The sequence below is a fragment of the Notamacropus eugenii genome, chromosome 2, assembly GCF_028372415.1.
Source record: "Notamacropus eugenii isolate mMacEug1 chromosome 2, mMacEug1.pri_v2, whole genome shotgun sequence".
Lineage (NCBI taxonomy): Eukaryota > Metazoa > Chordata > Mammalia > Diprotodontia > Macropodidae > Notamacropus > Notamacropus eugenii.
In genome coordinates, this window is record NC_092873.1 from 159,115,056 (window position 1) to 159,134,344 (window position 19,289).

Genomic DNA, 19,289 nt, shown 5'->3' on the forward strand with positions numbered 1-19,289 from the left:
AAGCAAATTCACCTCTCGGCCAAGAAAATTCTGGTGGCAAATGTTAAAGCTGCTATACTCTGGTTTACTAAGCCAAGTACTTTGTTGAATATACAGGATAAACTTAAAGGAGGAGGATTATTTAGGATTTCAGTGCATGAACCCATTCATTGTTGACTTTTTTTGCTTTTCTTTTCCTAGTCACCACCTTATATAAAGAAACCAGGAAATAAGGACAAAGAAGCTAAGTGTGGATGGGATGGAAGATGCAAAAATAACTCTATTTGTGGAGAAATGGCATAGGAAAGGAAAGGGTCTTCAAAATTTAACTCTATAGAAATGAGTATGCCTCAAGGTCCACTATCTGTAATTAAGTGTCTAAGTGGTTCTGGAACATTTAATTTCAAATTGGAACCTTCTCTAAATGAATATACTGGTTAAATTTCTGTTGCTCAGCCAGTAGAGTTTTTTTGCATATGTGTGCGTGCGTGTGTGTGGGTATCTCAAACTCACCATATCTGTTCCTCCCTCCCCCAAAAGAATGAACTTTTCCCCCAAACCCATGCTTCTTTTGAACTTTTCTATTATTTTTCCTCCTAGTTACTCAGGTTTGCAATCTTGCTGTCATCTTCTACTCCTCTTAATCTTACCCCATATATATAAGCAGTTACCAAATCTTGTAGTTTCCACCTTTGTAACATTACTTTCATCTATCTTGTCCTCTGCATTTATAAGGTTGACATCCTTTTTTCAGTCTTAATCATCTCTTTTCCTTGACTATTACAAGAAACTTTTTTTCTGTTGTGGATACAAACAATGGTACTCTGTGTCCTGAGTTGCATCTAGTAGGGAAACTTGAAAGAGGGGAGAGATGAGATGGAAGAAAGTTTTGTGAGGTGGGGGAACCAGAAGATTTCTGTAGATTAAGTGCACTTAGTATTTTAAACAATATTTTATTTTTTCCCCCAACTGCATGTAAAAACATTTTTTAACATTCATTTAAAAAAAAGTTTTGAGTTCCAAATTCTACCCCTCCCTCTATCCCCTCCTCTCTCCCTCAGAAGGTAAGCAATCTGATAGAGGTTATACATAAATATATTCAGTTTTTATACTGAAAGAGTTCCTCTCTTGTCTCATTTAGAAGATAGGTATGGATGAGTGTCTCTTTCACTGCATAAGGGTCATAGTTGACAGAGGGGCAGTGATCTTCAAAGTAGCCTTTTTTTCTGGCCACAATCCTGGGAATGTGGGCACTGGTGGCACAGTTGGCCATGCCAGCAAAGAACTCATTGATGTGAATATCTTGTGGAAATCTGTTCGGAAACTGGCATTGTCCAGATTCCGTTTGAGGTCACAGGCTTGGATAAGGTACTGGGTCACTTACTTGGTGTCTCTATGGCTTTTTCAATGTACTTTAGACCATTCTCAACTCTCTTGGCCTTGGACTGAAGTTAGTGTGGCAACCAACTCCATTCATTTTTGGGGATTGACTTGGGCTCTAATATTATGATTATTCCAAACTCATCACACATTCAATGGAGGATAAAGTAGGAAATCTAGAGGTGATATCCCATTTCAGTTCCTTCACAAGGTCCTATCTGGAACTCCCATGAGCTGGCATTACTTCACTATTTGGTTCCCTCCCTTGCCCCAATTTTGCCTTTATCATATAGGCAAGCACCTAATGAACATCCATTATAGCTCTTCTATAGGCTTTATTGGTTTCCACGCCACAATAATACAGATGATGGGGCCCAGAGAAGACATTGAAGGGCAATCAAAGGAGTGTCTGTCTGTTCCCATTAGAGTATATTTTTGCTCCATGTCAAACTAAGGCTTCTGGTTGGACATACTATCCATTATCCTTTTATATTTAACCTTTATATCTCAAATTGGTCTTTGCAGAAAACTTCACAGAAAAGCAGTTTGTTACAGTCCTTTTGAGCAGCAGGAATAAAGTACATGTTGCTTCAGACCTTCAGACTGAAAAGTGCTGAAGTCACCAAAATTCCATTCTGGTAGTTCTTCAGTGCTCTTCAGTTCTTAATGTAGAGTCCAGGTTTTATAGAGTAGTCCCTCAGTAGTGCCATTGATCCAGATATACATAATCGGGACTTTGTTACCTTGGGGCAGGCTCGTGTTCATCTGTGTGATATTTTTGTTCAAGGGAGAACTAGCTGAGGTGGTGATGTTGGACGGTGTCCTGGGACTGGAAGAATGCATGATGATTTGGGTGGCGGTGGTAAGAGAGTGAGGATTCAAGAATGACAGTTACAGGCCTGGATGACTGAGAGGATGGTAGTGCCCTCCCTAGTAACAGGAAAGTTAGGAAAGAGGAGGGTTTAGGGTAATGAAAGTAATGAGTTCACTTTTAGTCTTGTTGAATTTAAGATGTCTATGAGACGATCAGCTGGAAATGTCCAGTAGGCAACTGGAGATGGAAACCTGAAGTTAGGGCTGGATAAATTGATCTGGGAAGCATGACGGTGATGATAACTAAATCCAAGGTAGTTGATGAGATCAGTAAGGGAAGTAGTATAGAAGCAGAAGAGAAGAGGGCATAGGGCAGAACCTTGAGGGGTTACTCATGGTTAGTGAGCAGGACTTGGATGAAGATCCAGAAAAGAAGAGTGAGGAGTGGTTAGACAGGAAGAAGGAGAACCCAAAGAGGTTCAGTATCACAAAAATCTAGAAAGAAGAAAGTATCAAGGAGAAGAGGTGATTAGCAGTACTGAAGGCTGCAGAGACTGCAAGAAGGATGAGGACTGAAAAAAAGCTATTACACAGGATGATGAAAAGATTATTGGGAACTTTGGAGAGAGTGGTTTGAGTTCAATGATGAGTTCAGACGCTAGACTGTAAGGAATTAAGAAAAGTGAAAGAAAATATTTCTCTACAAGTGAACTGGGAATAATCTAAAGCTGGGTCTTAGCAGGAAAAGATCTTCAATAGGATAAGGGAGCAGAGAACTTAAAAAAAGACTGTGTATAGCTGATCTGGTTCACCAAAGATTCAAAATGATGAAGTGAGAATGTAGCCAGTACAAAGGTGTTGATCTGGGGAAAAACCAAGGAAGGACTGGAGGGCACAGTGAGGACCAAGAAAAGGGTTTGGGTTTGTGATTATAAGACAGAAGGAGAGATGAAATGATAACAGACTGTGATGAGATAAAGGAATTTCAGAGTTCATGAAGTTGGAAACAGAACATTTGTGGGTGATGGCAAGATCAAGAGCATGACCATTTCTGTATTTCACCCAGGTGGGGTCTAGGAGGTCATAGGAAATGAGTAAGTTGAGAAACTGGGAGGTTAGAGGTGTTTGAGAGATTATTGATATGCATATATATATGTATTTATATATATATATGTATGTATGTATGTATGTATGTATGTAACCTTCCATCCCTTGTTTTTTTCCTAGGTCATCACCCATTGTGTACATGTTTATGCATGTGTATGTATATATATATAATGTACATGTGCATATATGTGTATATATACACACTTAACATATGGGTATATATACTCATACATATACATATACACACACACACACACACACACATATATATATATAGGCAGATAGATACATATATGTTGAAATCCCTAGTATGAGGGTAGGAGTTGAGAAAGAAAGACTATGAGCTAGGTACTGAACTCACTGAAGAAAGAAGGGGAGTGTCTTAGAGTTAGGTAATTCTGGAAACTCCACAACTCTGATTTACTGGACAAGATACTACATTCCAATGAATATAAACTCCTTGAGAGCCAGGACTGTTTCATTTTTGTCTTTATATCTTCACAGTACCAGGCAACTAGGTGGTACAATGGATAGAGTACTGAGCCTGACCTTCAAATCTGGCCTTAGACACTCTTTAGTTGTATGGTCCTGGGCAAGCCAGTTGTTAAGGAATGCTAAGGGGTCCTCTGAACTTGTCTTTTGGAGTTGCCATATTTTTCAGAAACACTGGACCCAGAGTATGCAGGAGGCATTGAATAAGCTGACATAATTTGTTATTTGCACTCTATACTGGACTTCCTCTGTTTCTTCTGAGTCAAGACAGACCTCAGTCAATCTGCACTAGACTGGGAAACTGCTTATGCAGCTTGAACCTTTGTAGATATGGAGACCATTATATCTTCATAACCTAACATTTTCTAAGGGAAAAGAATGCTGCTTTTGCCATCTTAATTTTTGATGATTTCTCCTCCCTTGCCACTCTCATTTGGGTGGAGATTTCTATTTCTTCTCTTTTCTTTGTTTCACTTTCATAAACATACAAGCTTCCGTTTGAATTGTGAACTCTTTCTCCTGCCTTAGGGTTCACATGTACACTCGTTTCTCTTATAATAAATCTAGCTGCAATGCAATGTCTTGTGGACTTGTGATATTATTCCTGGTTAACCCACTTAACTGTGCTTGTCTGTGTTTCCTCATCTGTTAAATAAGCTGGAGTAAGAAACGGAAAAGTACTATTGTATCTGTGCTAAGAAATCTGTGCTAAAAAAATTCTGTGCTAGGATCAGAAAGAGTCAGACATGACTGAAACAACAAAGCAACAAAAAGCACAGTGCCTGACATATAGTATGTGTATTGAATTGAAGGGAAAAAAGTTCATTATTTTTCAGTGAACTCTAGATTGATAAGGTGTTTTCACTCTCCTGTGTACCTCAGTTCCTTTTTTAACAAGACAATTTCCTTTATTTTTTGAAATAAGTTAGTACCTAAGTGTAATGGGAGGATTGATCAATAAGCCTGGTGCTTATGAATCTGTGCAAAATATTATCAGCATGCCCAAATGATACAATTCCTCCTGTGGAAGATGCTGGAGAACCTGCTTTTGAGAGTTGTGATAATATATAATAGAAGTGCCTTGGAGAGAGCATGTGTGGACATTTTGTAACTAGTTCTGGTCTACTAATCACATGGTTAATGGAAGCCTCTTTGATTGGTGACAGGTAGAGAATCAGAAATGGAAGTGCCTTCAGAAGACCTTACTCAATCTTGCCCTCTCTCTTGGTTGGACCTCTTTTCTTGGTTAAATTCTTTACTAATTGTGTAAAGAGAGAAAATGCGAAAATAAAAATAAAGTTAAAAAAGATAAACAGGGGGATTTATATTTTGCCATAGAATCAGTAAGAAGCCACTGGAGTTGATTGAGTAGAGGAGTCATGTGGTCAAACCTGCACTTGAAGAAAATCACTTTGGCATAAGAGTCAAGAGGAAGGACTGAAGTGGTAAGTGATTTGAGGCAGGAAGACCAATTAGGAGGCTGTTGTAATCATCTAGGTGAGAGGTGATGAGGACCTGATAAAAGCTGGGGGTTGTATGAGTGGAAAGAGGGGGGTCACAAATGAAAGTTGTTGTTGAAGTGGAAATAACAAGATTGGCAACTAATTGGACACGTGGGATGAAGGAAAATGAGAAGCTCAGAATAGTGCCAAAATTACAGACCTGTGGCAGGTAGGCTAGACAGAGCAGCAACACTCCTGTTACTACTGCTGCATAAGAACTTAGAAAGAATAGACTTCTTATGTCAGTGCTCTTGGTTTCTCTCCCTCTGTCACTTTTTATCTATGTTTTTTTCTTTTTTAAACACAACCATAAACAAAACCTGGTTTTTCCTAACTCACCTAGCCTAGAAGTGTACATGGGCTACACACAGGCTGATTGAACTCTGACTGGCACTAGAACTTTAACCTCCCCTGTTTCTCACTCAGCAACCTAATGTAGCCCTTGACATCGGGGGCCTCAAGGTATTAAAGTTGAATGTAGTGTAGACACTTGATAGGCTTAGCCCACCTTCGCTCAGAACTCTTGAGCTTCAGAGATCTCTCATCTTCAACGTCTGCGGTAGTCAGTTAACCGGCATTTTTACCTTTTTTCTTTGAAATAGTATTTTATTTTTTCCAATTACATGTGTACACATTTTTAACATTCTTTTTTAAGTAGAATTTTGAGTTCTAAATTTTCTCCCTGCCTCCTAAGATGGTAAGCAATGATATAGAATATGTGCAGTGATGTAAAACATTTGCATATTGGTCATGTTGGGTAAGAGAAGCAGAGCAAAAAGAAAAAAACAACAAAAAAGGGAAAATAGTCTGCTTCGATCTGCATTGAGACTACATCAGCTCTTCTGGATACGGATAGCATTTTCCATCATGAGTCTCTTGGAATTGTCTTGGATCATTATATTGCTGAGAAGAGGTAAATCATTCATAGTTGATTATCACACAATTTTGCTGTTAACTGTGTACAATTTCTCCTGGTCCTGCTCACTTCACTTTGTATTATCAACTGGCATTTATTAAGTGCCTACTATATGCTAGGCTCTTATAGTATATGCTATATTATTAGCTGTGGGAATACAAAGAAAGGCAGAAGACAGTCCCTGCTCTCAAGAAGCTTATGATCTAGGTGGTGCAATGGATAGAGTTACCAGGCCTGATGTGAGGAAGATTCATCTTCATGATGTCAAATCCAGCCTCAGAAACTTATTAGCTGTGCCACTCTGGGCAAATCACTCTTTATCTCAGTCCCTCATCTGTAAAATGAGCTGGAGAAGGAAACGACAAACCACTCTGGTATCTTTGCTAGGAAAATCCCAAATGGGGTCACAAAAGGTTGGACATAACTGAAAAATGACTCAATAATCACAATAAAATTTCCCCAAGTTCCTTATTTTACCTCTGTTTCTCCACTATTCACAATATTAGAAATATCTTAGAAGGGCTGTTTGTTCACTGATAGGACATGAAGGTAGGGGAGAAACTCCAAGACTGAGTTCTTTCCCACATAGGAACTGGGAAGGAAAAATATCCTGGTACAGAAGAGAAGTAGTTAAAGAAATACATCATTCCCTGGGGTCCATGGAGAGAGCATCTAGGGAATTAGTTTTCTGTGGAAATTCATATTATGGACTCTTCCATGTTTTACTTGTGGAAATGAATGACCCTGTAATTATTTCTCATTGCCTGCCAAGTAAAGTCCAATTCCCTTGGCTTGGCATTCAAAGAGCTCCCCAATCTAGTCACTTCCTACTTTTTCAGTCTTCCTATTAATTTTTCTCAAATAAGTGCCCCATGTTTCAGGCCAGTTGTGCTACATACTCACCATTTCCCCTCACCTTAACTGAGGACAAAATTGGGGGCAAAAATGTGCCACCCAAGGGGAGAATTGTCAATATTCTGTTTAGGCCACAATCTTTGTAAATAAGAGATAATAAATAATGAAAATAAGTGGATCATCAACCACAAGACTTTTAAAATTGTCTAGGCTTTCCTAAAGAAAACTACATGATCAGCATTCAAAATTTTGTTTCATTTTACACTTGAGCTTCTTTTATGTTGTTTTCATAATTATTTTATTTCAATTGTTGCGAAGGCAGTTGCTATTGTGATGACTTGAAAATTTTTTTTATAATAAGAGCTCTTATTTTAATGTTTGGCCTTTGACAATCAGTTCTGCCACAACTCTTCAAAGCAATTATCAGGTGTGTGCTAATGGATCTCTACATGCAAGATACAATTGAGAACCTAAAATTGCACCCATGTGGTGTATTTATAAGGCCACTAAACCTTGTAAACGCTTTTTAAAAATTCATGGGGCCAAACTCCATCTTTAATTGAACACATGAAGATCTTGAATTGTGAGTGTTTGTGAACTGACAGAATTTAGATTCCTTCTAAACAGAGCAAAAATCTTTTTCTTCAGGCAGAGCTTTCCCATAAGAAACAAATCATGTCATAGCAATGTTTAAATTAGGTACCATATCCCAGGATCATAGCTCTGGGGCCATTCATTCTTGATGGGCACATACTCCTTTAATTGATATAATACAAAATGTAATTACTTTATAAATCTGGTATTGAGGAATAGGATCAGCATTCATTAAAAAAATTATTTATTAAAATATTATTAGCTGAAATTTGTATAGCACTTATTATGGGCACTGTACTAATTGCTTTACAACTATTATCTCATTTGATCCTCACCACAATCTTGGGATACAGGTGCTATTACTACTCTCATTTAAAAAATCAGTTTTTAAATTATTTTAAATGTTTTATTTCTCCCCCAGTTGCATGTTAAAACAATTTTTAACATTAAAAAAATTTTGAGTTCCCAATTCTTTTCCTCCCTTCCATAGATTGTACATGCAGCACTCATACTTTAATTGGATGATGTCATGTCATTGTTGGATTTTAGAAGGACGAAGAATGGTTGAAGCAGCAAGCAGTGTGGTGTAGTGAACAGAGTGCTGGAAGCTACTTCAGGGAGACCTTGCCTTCAAATCCTGCCTAAGACTTACTGTGTGAGTGGTCTGTGCCTTGGGACAAATCACTTTTCCTCCGGGAATTTTCATTTATTCATCTTTAAAATGGAGAGTCGTTGTGAGGTTCATGTGAGATAATGAATGTGAAATACTTTGCAAACTCAAAAGTGCCGTATAAGTGTCAGTGATTGTTATTAACTAAAACCCAGAGTTACTCTCTAAACACAATTGTGTTCTACTAAACAGAAGATCTTCTCACCTCCTTCTCTATGATAAATGCACCCTAAGTTGTTAATATATTTAAATGAGAAATGTGTACAAAAATCTCAAGAACATTAAATATATGTGGGCTTCCCCATTTGAAATATTTATACCCTAAATTCAATACACATGTTGTCTGACAATATTGTTACTTACATTGGTAAAACAACATTATAGTTCTGAATTGCAATTTTGCTGGCTTTCACACAGAAGTCTCCTTGGATGCTAAAATCAAAGTTAACAGTATAGTTATGTCTTAATTAACAGTACAATAGAAATGCTATACAGAAGATACAGTTAGCAGCTAGCTGATATTAGTATTGCCAAAAAAGTTCAGATATTATATACAGTCACATCCATAGTCTCCTACTTCAACAAAAAGGAAGGTAGTTGCCTTCTCATATCTAATTTTTTTGGGGAGGTTCAAGCTTGGTCATTATAATTTCTTAGTATTCAGTCTCAATTCTTTTGGGTGTTTTTTCCATTTAAATTCTGGTAATCATTGTGTGTCTTGTTCTTCTGGTTCTGCTTACTTTCCTTTATATAAGTTCATATGTCTCTATGACATAAGTCTCTATATGCATCATTCATCGCAGCATTACATTCATGTACCATAACTTGTTTAACCATTCACCAGTAAAAGGGCATCTATTTTGTTTCTAGTTTTCTGCTACTATAAAACTTGTAGCTAAAAATATTTTGCTATATATGAGTCCTTTCTTTTTGTCATTGACCTCGGAGAGGAGAGGATTGGTAGTAGAATCTATAAGTCAAAAGCTATGGACAATTTTGTTACTTTTTTCACTAATTGCTTTCAAGAATTGCTGGACCAATTCCACCAATGATACATTATTTGTCCATCTTTACACAATCCCTCCAATGTGTGCTATTCTCTTTTTTGTCATTTTTTGCCAATTTGTTGAGTGTGAATTAAAGCCTTAGAACTGTTCTATTTGTATTTTTATTATTATTAGTGATGTGGAGTATTCTTTCATTTGGTGGTTAGTAGTTTGCGGTATTTTTGAGAGTTGTTTGGCTTTTAGTGTTATGCATTTCTATTACTTGCTCATATATCTCAACCATCAGAGTATTATCAGAGACATTTAAGACACTTCCCCCCGTCAATGCTTCCCTTCTTGTTCTAATTACATTAATTGCGTTTATGTAGAAGTTTTTCACGGTCATGTCATCAACACTATCTATTTTACTTTTATAATTGCTTCTATTTTTTGTTTGGTTAAGAATTTACTTCCTAAATATAGCCATAAGTAACTCATCTGTGTCTCCTGCTGGCACAACTGGGCTTTCAACCAAGCCTGGGGCCCTTGTGTGTTGCTGTGCAACTTTTAATGGGGATGGGAATGCTGACATGAAGCTGTGGAACTGAATGAGGATTGGAATTGGTGCCAGAGCTTCTTCTGGGGGAGATATTTATTCAAACCAAGAGAAAAGTCCGAGGAGAAGTTCTCCAAAGCCTCTAGGGGGGCAAGCCTGAAATCAGGGAATCTCTCTCTCTCTCTTCACACACATATATGTATACGTATATGTACATGTATATGTGTATGTGTGTGTATGTATATATATGTATACTCACTCATACACACACACACACACATATATATAAAATAGGGTACTTTCTTGGTGTCCTTTAAATTGTCCTAATAAGATCACTACCTACTAATAAAGTAGGGTCTAGATATAATACGGGGACAGCTAGGTAGCACAGTGGACAGAGCTCTGGGCCTGAAGTCAGGTAGAATCATCTTCCTGAATTCAAATCTGGTTTCAGATATTTATTAGTTATGTAACCCTGGGCAAGTCACTTAACCCTGTTTGCCTCAGCATCCTCATCTTTATAATGAGTTGGAGAAAGGAATGGCAGTATCTTTGCCAAGGAAACCCCAGATGGGGTCACGAAGTTTCAGACATGACTGAAATGATTGAACAATAACTGATGTAATCCTACCCTAATACTTCTTCCACCAAACCAGAAATCTTACTTCTCAGCTAGAGATAAAATGTAAAGAATAAATCTTTATTGTTCTTTTATGTGCTTGGAGAGGATCAAATTTCTAAGCTGAAATAAATGCTTCTAGTACAGAGTTTTGTCAGTAAAATATTAATAGCCATTTTCCATCTGGGCTCATCAGTTGAATTCTGCAGAACATATTTGATGAGCCATGTGATAGCAGCTGAAGGGCACAGAGTATGTAGTTAGGTAACTGATTTGATGGATTCATTAAGCTGTCTGCAACATCAAAGGAAGGGCTTCTATGTTGAAACACAACAGGGGACAAAACCTTATTTATCTGTAGGGTTTTTCTGTGTTGAAAATGTTATTCAGACAGTTAAGTTCAGAATTCCCCTTCAGAACACAAATGTGATTTTACTGCTAAAAAAATGAAATTTAACCACCTAGATTATATGTAAAGTATTTCCATGTCCTTTTAATTTATAGCAATCATTGTCAGGAGTAGGTGGTTGTCTGGTCAATCACGCTAGCTCTTTATGTATTTTCCTTTCTAAGTTCATTAGCTGTGAATCCTCTACCACAGGTAGACCTGCTTTTGTGTCCAAGACTGCAGTGGTTTGTAAAGGAGGACTCTATACTGCTTATTTGGAGGGGAATATGACTGATTGGCCAGGATAGTGGGGCAGGGGCAGGAGAGGCACGCCACTGAATAGGTACTTGCCCGTAGGGACTTATAGCAGTTGTTTCAAGATACTCTTTAAGAGAAACACACTAAAAGATATTCCAAGAAGGTGGTGTAGAGAGAAAAGACCAACAGGTTTGCAAGTCCTTCTACAGGTGATGGCATATATCAGAGCTGTTCCAGGGTCTGAAATCAGAGAGAGTGCTGAGAAGTGCTGTTGCTGGGTCATCGGGTATACACATTTTAGTGAGTTTGGAAGGGCAGAGTTTCAAACTATTTTCCCAAATAGTTGGACCAATTCAGAACTCCACTCAAAGTGTGCCAGTGTTTGTCTTTCCCAACAATTACCAATTTCTGGCCCTCCAACAGTTGTCATTTTCTTTTTATATCATATTCGCCAGTCTGATAGATATGAGGTGGATCTTCAGAACTGTTGTAATTTGCATTTCACTAATCATTAATAATTTGAAGCATTTTCCCCCCCTCCCATGTAATTGTTGATCTCTTGTATTTCTTCATTTGAGAACTGCCTGTTCACAAACTTTGACTTCTTGTATCTCTTAATTAAAATCTGAACACTGATCAGTTATTCTATGAGTCTATCTCATTTTATTACAAGCAATTAAGCATCAATCTGATACAAAATCATTTATCATTTCACAAAGGAAAATATGGTTTGATTGAGACCATCAATAATTACTAATGAGCTAAATCTCTTTTCTCTGCAGGAGGCTTGTTCTTGGTTGTCAAACATTGCACATGGCTATTTCAAAGAGACTAAGTTTTCTTTTCTTTTCTTTTTTTCTTAGGAAATCTTACCCAGAATTTTCCGAGTACTTGAGGATCCTTTCCACAAGTCCAATACATTACCATAAAGCTTTTTTTTTTTTTTGAGCGGGAAAGGCAAGGCAATTGAGGTTAAGTGACTTGCCCAAGATCACGCAGCTAGTAAGTGTTAAGTGTCTGAGGCTGGATTTGAACTCAGATTCTCCTAACTCCAGGGCCAGTCTATTCACTGCACCACCTAGTTAACCCCTATCACAAAGCTTTGGGACTAGACATAAGTTTTGCCCCCAGGTTTGGCCTGTCAATAAGTGTGGCTGTTCTTTTCCAGATGCTGGGCAAACCCTTATCCAATCTCCAACTAGTAGCTGATTTCTGATTTCTCATAGATGTTCAGTGAATAGTAATGGTAAACCAGACATAAAGATGTAACATTTTGCATAGTCATCCAAGGGACAAGTTGTTATCCTAACCTTTCCAGCTTTCTTAGATTGACCATGGTTCAAGGCCTGGTCTTGGTTGAAATAAAGCCAAGCAATTGTATCTTGATGATTGGGGGATGTGGTGAGTAGGATTTTTTTTTGTTTGATATACATTGATGGTTACTAACTGTTATAGTATTTTCTTGTGACCACAATGCTTTATATTTTAAAGCAAATTGTGCTATTTCTCATTATATATGAAGCTGTATAATAAATTCTGGCTGATCTAAAGGAGAAGATTTAGTGGGTGTGGACTCACAAGTATTTATTATATGTAATATAATATGTTATACGTACAATATATCATTATATTATATTTTGTGCCTATATATTTTGTATGTACCTGTATATCTAAGTATTTGTCTACTCCAGTATAGTGTCTTTTTCCTTGATAGTGGGCACATAGTAGGGGCTTAATAGATATTTGTTGGGTGATTGATTTGTGGTGGAGAAAAGGGGGAAAACGATAAATTTGCCTTTTTTACTTAATTGTTACTTAATCTCAGGAGTTTGAAAAATGTTTAGTCTTTTGGAGGTAAAATGAATGGAAAATTGTATTTTTTCAAATTATTAGTAGACAAAGTAGTGATTATTTTAATTTTTTCCCTAATTATTAGTCATCAGTATTTCAGATTAGTTTTGATATTTCAGTTTTCTTGGTTGCCTCCAGGGGGCAATTTAACCTAAATTATGCACTTATTGAATGATAAATAGATTATTCTACTAAAATTATTTTATCAAATAACATTATACAGTAAAGATGATTGGTTTTTGAGTCAAATATTATGGAACCTACCTCTGCTCACAGGGATTAATCAAATGGAAGTTGCTAGTTTCTAGCCTTGAGACTCGTTGGCTTCATTAAGTCTTTTATACATATCCAGAGGCAGGGAACTGAAAAAGAGGAAAATCAATCATTTAGAATAGATGCAAAGTTATGAAGGTTTTTTTTTTTTTTTCAAACATCTGGCTACTACTTGGTACTGAGGTACATGGGAAGTCAGAACTGGAAATCTTATTTTCCTCCTTGCTCTATATACCCAATGATTTTGCCTCATGATTCATGACCCTGTACATACTAAATGTCCAAGAAAGAAACCTTGGTGTCACTTTATTATCATCATCATCAACAGAAACAACAATTTGCCTTTATATTATGCTTGAAGGTTTACAGAACTGTTTCCTCATAAAAACCTTGGGAGATTGGTAGGGTATTGTTATGCCCATTTTACAGGTGAGGTAGGGAATAGCTCCTGGTCACACAGTGTCAGAGTGAAGACACAGACCTATGCCTTTGTATTCCAAATTCAATGCTCCCTGTCTGGACACATGCATAGCTTGTGGCTAATTCCTGTTCTTTGGATTTTCATAGCTGTTGTTCAGAAGGGCATGATCATTTCATGCTTGGACTATTGATGCCTTATGTCTGACCTTCTAACCTGATCCTCCTTTCCCCAATGTTACCTCCTCTACCCCATTGCATTCACCATGGAGCAACCTATCTGGAGAGTTTCATAGACATTAATAAGAATAAGAACAATAATCATATTTATAAGGCGCTTACTATACGTCAGCTACTGTGCTGAACCCTTTATAGATATCTCATTTTATCCTCCCAACAATGTTGGGACATAGGTGCTATTATTTTCTTTCTTTCTTATGGAGACAATTGGGGTGTCGTGTCTGGAGTCACACAGCTAGAAAGTATCTGAGACTGGATTTGAACTTGGATCCTCCTGACTCCAATGTTGGTGTTTATCCACTGTGCCATGTAGTTGCCTCATTGTCTTCCCCATTTTACAGTAGAGGAAACTGAGGTAAACAGAGGTTAAGTGACTGGCTCAGGGACATGTAACTGGTAAATGTCTGAGACTGGATTTGAATTCAAGTCTCCCTGACTCCTACCCAGCATTCTATCCATCCAGCTGCCTCCAGCTAGCTTCCTCTCAATTTATAGATCAGTATTAACACCTACTTTCTTCTTTGCCACCAATCAGTCGTATTTCCCTCTGTCTTCCTATTCCATTCCTATATCTGTCTAGTCTACAAATTTTCTCTGTGCCCACTCTGTATGAGAAGCTTTTTCTTACATCAGGAAAAAAAATCCTCTGTTACTTCAACTCACTATGATCTCTCTTTTCATTATTTATAGAGTTCTGAAATTTATCCATGTCTATGGAGCTTTTCTCAACCAATCAAGGGGAGAGCATGAGAACAACATGAATCATGCACAGAGTATGGGATTTCAAGTTAGGAGGACCTGGTTCAGATCCTGTCTTTGATACTAATTGTGTGGCTATAGGCACAACCCTTAGCTTCTCTCAAACTTCTCTCACTTTCCCCATCAGTAAAATAAAGGGTTTTACCAGGTGAGATCTAAGATTCCTTTTAGTTCTAACTCTATAATCCTATGGAAACTTTATCTTCATGTTGAAGATAATAATAATATATTATTATAGAAAAAGAAATAATAAATTTCAGGCTGATTTCTTGACTTACCCTTTTCTACATTCGCTTATCTGCTGCTTGCCCAAAATGCTACTAATGTGCATTTAATTTATGCATTTTACTCAATATTTTTTTATTTGGCTTTAGCAACATCATTGCTGACATTTGTGATTATAAATTCCCTCAGGATTGAAATCAGAATTCTTTATTAAGCACTGTTCATGATTTGTAGTCAACACAAATGTTTTGAATACATGAAGTGGTATGAGACACCTTTTGGAGGGTCTCATGTGGACCACAACACTTCTGATAGCTCCAGAACCAGATTAAAATATAGTGAGAAAATGTCTAACAAATTAAATAAAAAATACAATTGTTGTTCAGTCCCGTCTGACTCTGTGACCCTGTTGACCATAGCACTCCACTGCTGTCCATGGGGTTTTCTTGGCAAAGATAGTAGAGTAGTTTGCTGTTTCCTTCTTTAGTGGAATAATGCAAGCAGAGGTTAAATGACTTGCCCAGGGTCACACAGCTAGTGTCTGAGACCAGATTTGAACTCAGACATTCCTAACTCCGGACCTAGTGCTTTAACCACTAAGCTATCATTTTGCCTCCAAAAAATATAATGTAGATAACATTAATGTGTGATTCTCTAACTCAATATGCTGCATATAGGGACCCAGGTACTTCGAAATAGGTATGAAGACAAATAAAAATCACAGAAACTAGATCTTAGAGATTTTCTGGGTCAACTACCTTATTGTGAAGTGAGGATTAGGAAACTGAGGTATAATACTTACTCACTGTCATCAAGAAATTTATAATCTACTAGGACAGGACTCAAGGAGACAAGATTTCAAATTCTAACTAAGAAACTAGATGTGTGGTCCTGGGCAAGTTACTTAGGCTCTCTACCTCCCTCAGTTTCCTTATCTAGAAAATGTGGATGGACTAGATTGGGGAGAGATTTGAGGCAAGGAGACCAACCAGATATGAGGTGATAGGGGATGTAATACAAGGATATATGTCAAGTGCAAAGAAAATGTACAAAAAAAATGGGCTAGGAGAATTCAGAAGAAGAAGTGGTCATTTCCAGTTGGAGAAACAGGGAAAATTTTGTGGAATAGGTGGTCCTTGATCTGGGCCTTGACCAATGGGAAATATTCTGATAGGCAGAAACTGAGGTATGGTAGCACTCCCAGATCCAGAATTACCAAGTCTTCATTTAAAGACTGGACAGAATGAATGTATGAGTCAAACTTCAGTTGTAAATTGATGAGGAATTTGCATCCCTAGATCGTGAAGTTGAAAAACTGACCTGTGCATTTCCTGGATTCAATGCTTCTTATATGCTATCTATGTCTAAATCTGGGAGAGGTTGTGGGAACAGAGACAAGCACTAGATGTTTTATTATGTATTTTGTATTGTTCCAGTAAAGCACTGTATATAAGTAAGCATGTTTTGACTGCTCCTTTGGGAAGGCAACTCCCTTATGCTAAGCTCACAAGACTCAATGAAGCATAGCAACTGCAGGAAGGAGGTGAGGTTTCTACTAGAATGGAGGCTTGGAGCTGATTCTGGTTTGGTAAAGTGCCATCTGCTTCATAGAGGTTGATATGGCCATCCAGAGAGAAATGGAGCTGGGAGATGGAAAGATGTTTGTGTGTGTGTGTTCCTCCTTCGTTGCCGAAGAAGATCATACCATCAGAGAAATAATGACATGACTTGCACTTGACTTTGTTTTGAGGGCTGGGCAGGTCACCAGCCTCACTTCTCCTCCAGAGCCACCTGAATCCAGTGACCAGATACTCATCAGGATGACTGGAGATGACCCAAGATGAGGCAATTGGGGTTAAGTGACTTGTCCAAGGTCACACAGCTAGTGAGTGTCAAGTGTCTGAGGTGAGATTTGAGCTCAGGTCCCCCTGACTTCTGCACTGGTGCCCTATCCATTGCACCACCTAGCTGCCCCGGGAGATGGAAAAACAGACAGGTGGAAAGAGAGGATAGAGTATTTATCAAACAATATACGCCTGGCGCTGTGCTAGATGGCTAGACATACAAATACAAGCGAACAAGCAGTTTGTGCCCTTGATGATAATGATGGTAGCTAGTATTTGTGTAGTGCTTTCATGCTTGCAAGACACTTTACGGAAGTTATCTTAAGGAGCTTACATTTGAATGGGGCAAGATAACAGCTAAAGGGTAGTTGGAAAGGGGCAGATGGGGAGAGAAAGAGTGACCACACAGGGGCAAGACATCTGGTGGGGAGGTGAAGTTCAAAGTGTGTTGGGCTAGGAGTGAAGGGAGTGTGGCTCTGGTCCTATCAGAAACAGCAGCCCTGGTGAGGGAATCACCAGTCAGGAGATTGGGATTTCAAGATAGCACTTTCTTCAATGTGCAAAAACAACTGACAAAAAAAGTAGAGAAGTCCAAAGAATGAGAAATCTGGAGGTTTCTTCAGGGTGAGAAGAAGGCCATCCTTTCTCTAAGAACCTTAGGGAGCTTGGTACTTCTTCTTGACTTCACTCAGGTGAAGTGCCATAACTATTACTGTGAGCCTAGATTTGGAACTTTCTGGACCCAGATCCCTTTCTGCTAAACAGAATTAGATTAATAGTTAACAGTGCTACCTGGTGGTTAAACAAATGAAAAATGGCATTCTCATTTGGCAGCCTCTTCTTTCTCATCTTTGTCATCTCAATAGACACAGATGAAAAACTTCCTAGTCCCTGCCCTCAAGGTGCTTACTGTTGACTCCTCCCTCCTCTTGATGTTGTTTTATGACGGTGACCTTTTATCAGCCTGCTTCTCCTCCTTCTCTAATGTCCTATTCCCTAGGTTTCAGTGTTTCCTAAGACTACGCCCTTGGCCCTTTCAGATGGCTCACTTGATTCCTGCGCTTCAAATATCACTTCTACACAGATTAGTCTCAAATCTGTCTTTCCACTTATGTCCTGTGTCCTGAATTCAAGTTTCACAATGACAACTGTCTGCTGGATATTTTAATTCCTCTGTGAAGTCTTTCTTGACTACTCAGTCCAAAATAATATGTCCTCTAACTCCTTGACTCTTATGATACTTATTATTCATGTTAGATACTTGACACTTTTTATGTGCTGTTTTTTTGTATGTGTGTATTTCTTTGTATTCATTCTGTATTTTGTCTTATTGTTGTTCAGTCTTTTCAGTTGTGCCTGACTTTTCGTGACCCCATTTGAGGATTTCTTGGTAAAAATACAAGAGTGACTTGCCATTTCCTTTTCCAGCTCATTGTACAGATGAGAAAACAGAGGCAAACAAAGTTAAGGAACTTGTCTAGGGTCACAGAGCTAATAAGTATCTAAGGCCAGATTTGGACTCAGGTCTTCCTTTACTCTAGGCCCACCACTGAGACATCTAGTTCTGGCTAAATCAATTTGCAATTGATAGTCTTAACCTTATTGTGTGTTTACTGTATGTGTGTGTGTGTGTGTGTGTGTGTGTGTGTGTGTAGGATTTGTATTCCTCTAAAGGGTGATCAATTGGTAATTGGTAGCTATTGTCTTCATTCCACAGTCATTTGAGGATATATCTCTTATGCCCTTCTTGTCCCCAACAGCAACTCTCTTCCCTCCTCTACCCCCTTAAATACCCAAACTAAGCACTCAGTGAGACATTTCCCATAACAAAGGAAAAAATAGTTAAGTAAAACCAACCAGTACAGCAATAGTGTCTGATGGTTTATGTAGCATTCTGCACTCAGTCACCCACTTCTTGATATATGTTTTTTAATTTTTTTATTTTTTAATTAAATTATTTTGTTTTCAGTGTTTGACAATCACTTCCACATATCTTAGATTTTTTTCTCCTCCTTCCCCCTCCCTCCCTACTCCCTTCCTGAGATGGTGTACTATCTTACATAGGTTCTACATGTACATGCCTGTTAAATACACGTTGCACAGAAGGATTAAAATGAATGGGAGAAACCATAAAACAAAACAAACATAATACAGAAGAAAATGGTCTATTTCTATCCGCAATCCAATTCCATAGTTCTTTCTCTGGATGTGGAAGGCCTTTTGCCTCAAGAGTTGATTGGGAATTTTTTGCGTTGCATTGCAATGAAGTACTAAGTCTATCAGAAGTACTAAGTCTATCAGAAAAATTCCTCGTACACTGTGGTTGTTGCTGTGTACAAAGTTCTCCTGGTTCTGCTCCTTTCACTCAGCATCAGTTCATATAAGTCCTTCCAAGTCTCTCTGAAGTCTTCCTGATCATCATTCCTCATAGCACAATAGTATTCCATTACATTCATATACCACAATTTATTCAGCCATTCTCCAATTGATGGACATTCCCTTGATTTCCAGTTCTTGGCCACCACAAAGAGAGGTGCTATAAATATTTTTGTACACGTGGGACCC

General features: G+C 38.0%; 1 pseudogene; it reads right to left on the reverse strand.

Annotated features, from left to right (window-relative positions):
• Window positions 1-1,078: 1,078 nt before the first annotated feature.
• On the reverse strand, window positions 1,079-2,202 carry LOC140522868 (glutamine synthetase-like; annotated as a pseudogene).
• Window positions 2,203-19,289: the final 17,087 nt, after the last annotated feature.